This window comes from Bufo gargarizans, chromosome 3 (genome assembly GCF_014858855.1).
Source record: "Bufo gargarizans isolate SCDJY-AF-19 chromosome 3, ASM1485885v1, whole genome shotgun sequence".
Classification (NCBI taxonomy): Eukaryota; Metazoa; Chordata; class Amphibia; order Anura; family Bufonidae; genus Bufo; species Bufo gargarizans.
The window spans coordinates 477,572,237-477,582,008 of NC_058082.1; positions in this window are offsets into that span (position 1 = coordinate 477,572,237).

Here is a 9,772-nt window from a genome sequence, read left to right on the forward strand (position 1 = left end):
TAGCCAACAACCAAAATTTACACAGAAAAATGATATTTTAGTGCATGGTCTTTTCAAAGAATAAAGTACACAGAATGAAGGTAAAGTGTCGAATGGAGTCAGAAAATATGCACGCAAATATACACAAGTAATGATGAATAATCCCAAAATGATGTTGTTTATTCTTGGCATCACTCCAACATATCATACAGAACCAGGCCCAGACTAACACGAATACAATGGCTGCGGTTCTAGACACAAGTCATTCTAGCCAACAAACATAAGCATAGGTGGCCCCTTTGTTTCTCAGTCCCCATAGTGACCCATCCCTTTTCCATCATTCTTGGTCTTCAGCATGGCTTCACTGTTATTCCTAGTCCCTAACATGGCTCCCATCTCATTCCAAGTCCTTAGTATAGCCCCCCCCCCCTGCAATGCATAGTCTCTAACATGTCTCGCTTGTTATTTCTAGTCCCCAGCACAGCTCCACTTCTCCATTCTAGTCCCCAGCATGGCTCCTCTCTCATTTGTGGCCCCTATTAGGGATCCTCTCTTTATTCTAGTCTCCAACATATAGGGGAGAAAAAAGACAGGAGGCAGCGCCTCATGTGTGTTGCTGCTTGGTGTCAGATAATAGTGAGTGATCAGTTGTGCTTACCGTTTTTTGTTGTGAGAAGTCACAACTTCTTTTTTTATCACTTTGCTGGTATTTTCCCGTCCAGCATACGGGATGCCTGCGCTGCTGCCGAGGTTCCTGCCCGTAACACCAGATCGGTCCTCGGGATGAGAAGAATCGTAGGAAAGCATCAAAAAATTTTGGGGGGAACCTCTATGTCAGTGCTGTCACAGGGACATGATGTCTGGTCGATATAGATGAGTAATATTTCTTTTATAAATACAGGTCTACGTGTTTCAAGGGCGGAGCGCCCCCTTCATCAGGACAGTATTACAGAATACTGTCCTGACGAAGGGGGCGCTCCGCCCTTGAAACGCGTAGACCTGTATTAATAAATTAAATATTACTCATCTATACTGACCTGCCATCACGTTCCTGTGACAGCGCCGACATAGAGGTTCAAAATTATTATTTTTTTCCTGCTTTCCTACGATTAGTCTTCAACATAACTCCACCTCTCATTGCTTACCATCAACATGGCTCCACTGCTTATTTTGGTCTCCTCTACTATGGTTCCCCATCCATTCATGATCCCATTTTGGCTCCCCTCCTATTCCTAGTCCTTACCATGGCTCCACCTTTTATTCATGGTCCCCATCATGTCTAAACTCGTATTTCTAGTCCCCAGCATAGCTTCAACTCCTGATTCTAGTCCCCAAAATGGCTCCATCTGTCATACCTAATTCCTAGCATGGCTCCACTGCTTACTTCTGGTCCTTACTATAGGTCCCCTCTCATTCATGGTTCCATCATAGTGAATCTCTTATTCCTAGCCCCCAGTATGTCTCCACCCATAATTTTTAATACTCAACATAGCTGTCCTCTTATTCCTAGTCCCCAGTATAGCCCCGACACAAATTTCTGCCCCCTACCATGACTTCCCTCCTATTCTTATTCCCCATCATGGCTCTCCTCTTATTTTTAGTCACTGGCATGGCTCCACCTCTCATTCTTAATCCCTAGCATGGCTCTACTGTTCATTTTTGGTACCTTCCATGTCTCCCCTCGCATTCATGGCCCACATCTTGGCTTTCCTCTTATTCCTAGTTCCCAGCATGGCCCGCATCATCGCTTCCCTTTTATTCCTAGTTCCCAGCATGGCTCCACTGCTCACCTATCCTCCCTACCCTGGATTTCCCTCATATTCCTAGTTTGCAACATGGCTTGATCTCTTTTTCCTAATCCCCAACATGGCTATCCCCTTATTACTTGTTCCCAGCATGGCTCCACCTCTTATTCCTCATCCCCAGCATGGCTTCACCTCTCATTCCTAGTCCCCAGCATGGGTACTGTTTCATTTCTGGTCCCCAGCATGGTTCCTTATTCCTGGTCTCCAGCATGGCTCTCGTGTCATTCCTGGTTCCCTGTCTGATTTACAGTACCTCTTAATTTAAAGGTATTCTGTCATCCTCCAAAACTCATTTTTCATTTTTGGGCATATTAAAATCCTTATTGGACAACTATTCCCTATATAGGGCTCTTACCTTGTTCCGTGGCTTGGTTTCACAAAAAATCGAGCTTAAAATATGCAAATGACTTCACTAGTCAAGTTGGGCGCATCCTCCTTTCAAAAAAAGCCCTCTCCTCCTGTTGATTGACAGGGCCAGCGAGCGCTCTCCTCCTCCGGCTGGCCCTGTCTGCAATTCAAATCCCGCGCCTGCTCCTTACGTGTCTTCATTCAGCGCAGGCGCTCTGAGCGAAGGACGCTCGCTTCCTCAGCACTTCCTCAGTGCGCCTGCGCCGATGACGTCTTCTCTTTCTGGTTTAGAGGTGACGTCATCGGCGCAGGTGCACTGAGGGAGTGCTGAGGAAGCGAGCGTCCTTTTCTCAGAGCGCCGCGCCGAATGAAGACACGTAAGGCGCAGGCGCGGGATTTGAATTGCAGACAGGGCCAGCTGGAGGAGGAGAGAGCTCGCTGGCCCTGTCAATCAACCGGAGGAGGGGGCGTTTTTTTTAAAGGAGGATGCGGCGGCTACCAGCAAGTAGACGCCCTACTTGCTGGTAGTGAAGTCATTTGCATATTTTAAAAGCTCGATTTTTTGTGAAACCAAGCCACAGAACAAGGTAAGAGCCCTATATAGGGAATAGTCGTCCAATAAGGATTTTAATATGCCCAAAAATAAAAAATGAGTTTTGGGGGGTGACAGAAGCCCTTTAATCCTTTCACTGCTTACTTTGACATCTCAGTAGCAGTCAGCAGTCCTACAGGCTGTTCAGGGAAGCACCCTTAGGCAGCACCATCCCCTTCTCTGACAGCCTCCCCTGATGTCCTTGGGTAGTCTCCTGCTCACTCCAGTCCAACAACTGCATCCAGACAATTAACTGTATGTAATAAGTTCATGTGTGGTACTGTATTTTTAAAAGGCTACCCACTGAAAAATGTGTTCAAAGAAGCGGTCTTTGGTTAGAAGGGCAGCTTCCGTAGAGTATAATGGGTAGGAAAATTGGTCAGAAAAGAAAGCGGTTTGGAAGGGCTAGGTTTTTTCCAAAGTGTGGTCTTCTGGGAAACTTTCACTGTATTCTTCAGAGCCCACACGTTGTATGTAGGCACCTTTTTTTGCCATAGTAGGTTTTACACTGGAAGCTGTAGATTTGTTGAAGATCTATAAAAACAACTAAAACCTATCTATAAAAACAACTACAACTTAGTGTAATGTAGCCCAGTCATACTTTGGCTGCATTCATACAGCTGTAATAAAGCTCAAAGCAGGAGCCTCATAAAAACAGGATCAAATCCTATCATGCATAACTATGAATGCTTATCCAGTAAAAGCGTTGGGAAAGTCTTTCCTGATAACACATGTAGGGAACTGATCCCTTTCTTGGCGATAACTATACAGCTTCTACATGATGCAGTATAACAGCTCCTGTATTTGAAATGAATGCACCCTTACGGGTACTTTCACACTTGCACTGTGAAGATCTGGCAGGCAGCCAGATCCGGAAATCTGTGTGCAAACGGATAGCATTTGTAGACGGATCCAGATGCGGATCCATCTAACAAATGCATTAAAAACACCGGATCTGTCTCTCCGGTGTCATCCAGAAAAATGCATCCGGTAATTTTTTTCATTTTTAAAGGTCTGCGCATGCGCAGACCTTAAAACCGTATCTGTTTTGCCGGAACATTGGTGCCGGATCCGGCATTAATGCATTTCAATGAAAAATAATGCCGGATCTGGCATTCCGGCAAGTGTTCCGGATTTTTGGACGGAGAAAATACTGCAGCATGCTGCGGTATTTTCTCCGGCCAAATACCGTAAAAGTGACTGAACTGAAGACATCCTCATGCATACTGAACGGATTGCTCTCCATTCAGAATGCATGGGGATAAAACTGATCTGTTTTTTCCCGATATTGAGCCCCTAGGACAGAACTCAATACCGGAAAACTTTAACGCAAGTGTGAAAGGACCCTACACAATTCCGTTGTGATAGGCGACCACCCAAGACCTAGGACGCCACCTCCCATTAGGCAAAAAAAAATATTAACTGTTCTGGCAATGCAGTCAGCGCTCTGGTCAGTGGTTCGCTTGCTCAGCCTACGCCCAGCTCCAGCATTGTACTTCAATAAGTTGTGCTGGTGCCAGGTGCCGGCATCAGAAAAGGGGCATGCCATGCAGGAGGAGAGGAACAATGGACACTGGCCATTGGGCGATTTCAACGGTGTGAGGAAAAAAGCACTCATTGGCCAGTGCTGCTCTTCTCCTGCATGACATCTCCCCCTTTGTAAAGTCTGACTGGTGAGTGTGTTCGTTTGGATGGCTTCTGCTTGTCCACACATCTACAAGTGAAGTGTTCTCTTACTGTTTCTTGTGCCCTTTTTGTATCTTGAGCGTTGTTCATCCTTGCTGTTTTCTGTGACTCTTTTAGGATCTGCAGGGCTGAAGGGTGAGCAGATGAGTAAGGTTATATTTTTTTTTGCATTTTCCTAAATAGCTGTTTATAGGCAGCAATGATGGTAGTAGTAGTACTGCATGTCTGAAAATACACTTTACATTCTATCCAAATAACCATATGCATGCAATCCCTTTCTCATGAACTCTTTCTGCAATTCCCAGACTGAGGGATGCTTATCTAATATCTGGATGGTCTGAAAGTGTGGTGGGCACCGAAGCAACACACTCTTTCCACAGCAGTAAAGTCTTTTGCCATAAACAAGTGGATACCTTACTGTCTTTATCCTGCACGGCCTTTATGGTTCTTGGTCTTCTATGGTTGTCTGTTTTCTTTTTCAGAGGTACTCTGGCAGATTTTGGGTACGACCACATGGTACGGCCGTAATCCAGATAGTTGCAACCGTGCTGCTGTCAAGAACCGCATGGCCAATTAGCCTGCAGCTATCTTTCATTTAACTAAACTGTTTAGTCAGTCTTCATTGTTAATGGCTGCGCGGTAATTGCCGCGCTGCCATTAAAAATGAAGACCGACTATATGGTGCGGTCTTCATTCGTTAAATGAAAGGCAGGATGCCCACTGATCTGATCAGGGGCGGACACAGACAGCAGAGGGCCCCTGTGCAAAGAATGTGCCTGCCCCCCCCCCTCTCCTCTCAAACCAGATACATACAGATATAAACATATAAATGCAACAATATATATATATCTTGTTAATAAAAAGACTCCAAGGACAAATCTGTATAACACATTTTATTGCTAGTTTGTAACAGAAGTAAGGGTCCGTTCACATATAAACCTGGCGCTCTTCAGCAAACCCTCTAGTGTTTAGGTGAGTGATCCCTCTGGCTCCTCTCCTGAACGTTGGAGGGGTCGCTAGAGGTGCAACATTAAAGAGGACCTGTCGCCTCTCCTGACATGTCTGTTTTAATAGCTTCATGCATTCTCCATGTAACAATTCTGGAGCCTCTATTCTTATGTCTCTATGTTGTGCCTTTCCCTTATTATTTCTACTACAAGTTATGAATGAATTGCTGGCAGCCTGCAGTAAGGGTACAGAGGGGTGTTACCAGTTGGGGATGTGTCCTTGCACAGTCCGACAATGGCAGCACTGACTGGATAAAGTGAGACTGTGCAGGAACACTGGGGAATGCATGAAGCTATTAAAATATTAGACATGTCTGGAGCAAGGACAGGTTTGCTTTAAAATGTGAACACCCCCTAACAAACAAAGCATTGTGCCGCTGGCTAATGATTTTTGGTGCAAATAAACAATGCTGTAGGTAAACACATAGAACAAAATACTATTAACCAAGGTAATAAACCAAATCAAGGGAACTGAAATTTAGTTATCAATTCAATGTAGGTTTTACAGATTGTTGATAGAAAATGTATGAGAAAAAGTGCAAATGGCAAAGAGCAAACAACTTTAATAGTTTGATTCTGCCATTTGCTGGCCTGTTTGACAGTTGGTTGATCTACTTGATACTCATTTTTCTGACCTTCATTTCTGCAAATTCATCAACAACTTTATTTAAGTCTATCACCCTAGCACGTTCATTTTCTATGGACAACATAGCTAGTCTACTCAGTCTGTCTTGCCCCATCGTCGACCTCAGGTCGTTTTTGATCAATTTTAGTTTGGAGAACGAACGCTCGGCACTTGCCACCGTCACTGGCAGGGACAAGAACAAAAGGAACGCTGTGCATACTTCAGGAAAACTTGAGGTTAGTATATTGTTTTCAGCAATTAATAGCTTGCCAATTTCTTCTACAGTTGTCAATTGTGAGATCTGTGGTTTTAAACAAGCTCTGAAAGAAATTAGCTGGTCAGGGAGAGCTGATGAAAAGTCCTTTTTGAAATGCATTACAAGTTTTTCACCATCCTTATGCAGTTCCTCATCAGATGATGATAAACGTGAGCTGGGAAGGATTGCTTTACAGTTTTTCACAGTCTCGTGAAGGCTTTGGAATCTTTGTTTTAGGCCTCATGCACACGGCCGTGGTGTGTTTTGCGGCTTGCAATTAGCGGATCCTCAAAACACGGATGGCGTCCGTGCGCGTTCCACAATTTGGGGAACGGCACGGAGAGCCTTAATATAATTGCCTATTCTAGTCCCCAAAGCGCGGACAAGAATAGGACATGTTATATTTTTTTAGCGGGGCCACGGAACGGAGCAACGGATGCAGACAACACACGGAGGGCTGTCCGCATCTTTTGCAGCCCCATTGAAGTGAACGGGTCCGCATCCGAGCCGCCAAAACTGCGGCTCGGATACGAACCAAAACGACGGCCGTGTGCATGAGGCCTTAGTTGTATTATAATTGTGTCTAAACAGGTGTTATAGATGTTTTTCTGGAAGTACCTCTCAGCATCAGGAAGTCGCTCATCTTCACACAACTCATCATACTGTCGCTTCACACGTCTTTGTCTTCTTTGTTGAAATGTGACCTCTATGCCCCCTTTTCCTGACAATTGTATTGCACTGTTTTTCGCTCCGTCATAATCACTTCTGAACCTCTAAAGAATTTCAACTGGTTTTGAAGTAATTGTGTTGCTTTCTTAATATTTGTGTCTTTCGCTTGCAGACACTTTGAAATTGGCCCCACAACATCCCGAATCTTTGCTTGAAGAACAACTATCATCACAAACTCAAAAGAGCTGATGTTTTTTTTTTTTTTAGGCTAGAGGCATCGTTGCTGTCATTAGAATTTCTGTCTGATTTTAGAATGATTTTTGCCAGTGCTTTCTGTATATCAGTGTAACGCTACCGCAGTGCTGTTATGGAATCATTCCTGGAAGACCATCTAGTTGGACACAATCTCTTTAGAGTAATGCTTTCAGCTTCAGACGTAGAGGATATTCCTGATAATAATGACCACCTTTTTATACTGTTGGCAAAAAAGTCATATAATTTTTCTATTATATCATAAAATTTAGTTACTTCTGGGATAAATCGGACAGAATCGTTAACAGCAAGGTTTAAATTGTGAGCTGCACAATGTATATACTGTGCACTAGACTCTCTTTTTGAAATTCTTGCTTGCACGCCGGTGTAGATGCCGCTCATGTTGGCTGCACCATCCTATCCTTGACCACGGCATCTATTTATGTCAAAACCCCTTTTTTCAATACGTTGTAGAATTTATTTTTCAAGATTTGATGCAGCAGTTTGATCATTGATGGCATGAAATCCCAGGAAAACTTCATTTACCTTTAATGTTCTGTGGATTACTTTCAACTGTCACATAATGAAAAATCTGACTAAGTTGATCAGTTTTTGAAATGTCTTGGGTTGTGTCCATGATTTTCGAAAAAAAATGGAGAGCTTTTGATCTTGTTAACAATTTCTTGCTCTATCTTTTTTGATAATAAACCAATGATCTCATCCTGTACCCTGTGGCTCAAATATCGGACAGATTTCCATGGCATTTCCAACAACTGCTGCAGAGTAGAGTCATACTTTGCAAAAAAACACCACAGTTTGATTGGCCTATTACTTCTGTGTGACCTCTGAAAGGAAGATTCCACATGGCCAGTGTCAATGTAACATTAATCACTCTGTCAAGCACTTGCCCCCAGAAGTTTGTTTGTTTTCTAATCTCTCGTTCATTTTCTTCATCTAACGCAGTGTTTCCCAACCAGCGTGCCTCCAGCTGTTGCAAAACTACAACTCCCAGCATGCCCAGACAGCCTTTGGCAGTGCAGGCATGCTGGGAGTTGCAGTTTTGCAACAGCTGGAGGCACACTGGTTAGGAAACAATGATCTAACGTACCGTGTCTGCGCCACTGCTTCATGAATGTGCTGCATGGAGCTATCATGATAATGTACTGCCTGTGTTAGATGAGACCAGTTTCTCACACCACTCACCCATGTTGAATTGTAAGCACCAGAGATACGATCCGCAAAAAGCCAGCATGGTTCACAGTAGGCACAGTCTAGTTTTGGAGAATAACACAGCCATGAACGTTGGAGCAATACTCCAGCTTGTGTTCTCTTCGTATAAAACTTGGGGGGAAATCAGCGTCCTCCCTGTTTTTTATCTCTTGGAAATGTTATGAGTGGCCTACAAGCCCCCTGAGAAATTATGAATCTCTTGGTTTCACTGTCAGTAATATCTGGTGGGAAATTACCACGGTCAGTTGGAAATTTACTTTCAATTGAAACATGGTCTTCAGCAGCTACGATCATGTCCTCCAGATATTCTCTGGAAGGTTCCTCACTCTCTATAGTAACAGTTACACAGGGTTCATTATTTGAAGCTGTCTCTGAACATTCTTTGTTTTTTGAAGCAGTGTGAGAAGCCTCCTCACATGTAACTTCAGCATTTCAATTTGGAGAGTTTTTATTCTCCCCACCCTGGACACTTGCTTGTGCACTACTGTCATCTTCTATAAGGCTAATCTGGCCACTGGCATAAGAAATGCTGCTACAGGGGGCTGGTATCTCACTGGGTTCTTTCTCAGCTTGTTTTAGAAATGAGCTAATTTTTGGTAGTTTAGCTGTCTGTGCTAACTCTTCCTTTCTTTGCGCTTTTGAGCACCACTTTTTGGTTTTGGGCCAGGTGCCATTCTGAAAAGTAGATAGTCATTTATGCTTACTACAGAATGTTACCAGTGTGGCTTATCTAACCTATATAATATTATTAAAATTAATAAATAATAATAAAAAAAACTGCTTTTTTGTGATACTGTTGTACTGGGAAAAGCGCAAAGAGTGCAACATGCTCTTGAATATCAACCAACACCACAGGTAGTAAATATACGTTTAATGGAGGTCTATATTTGGAATGACCTACTTTTAATTTCCTCAGTGGTCTCTGAACTATATACTGATTAACTGAGTGTACCTTATTATGAAAGTTAAAACATAAAGGAAAAAACAATAAAAGCTATGTTTGAACTTTTATAATAAGGTACACTCAGTTAATCAGTATATAACACCACAGGTAGGTGACAAGTAGCCATAGACTGGCCAAGGAAGATTATGGGTCCTCATCTGCCGCACATTGAAAAGACCTGGAACTTAGGTCAACACAGTGTGTAGTGGGTGCCCACGGTTAGTGTAGCCCAGATACTATTCTCTTACATAGGAGATGAGAACTTCCAGTTTTATCGATGTGCAGTAGACGGGCAGCCAGAACTCCTGAACAGAATGTTATTAGTAGAACTACAAGTAACAGACACTGAATATAAAATAAACTGCTTGGTGGCTATACTT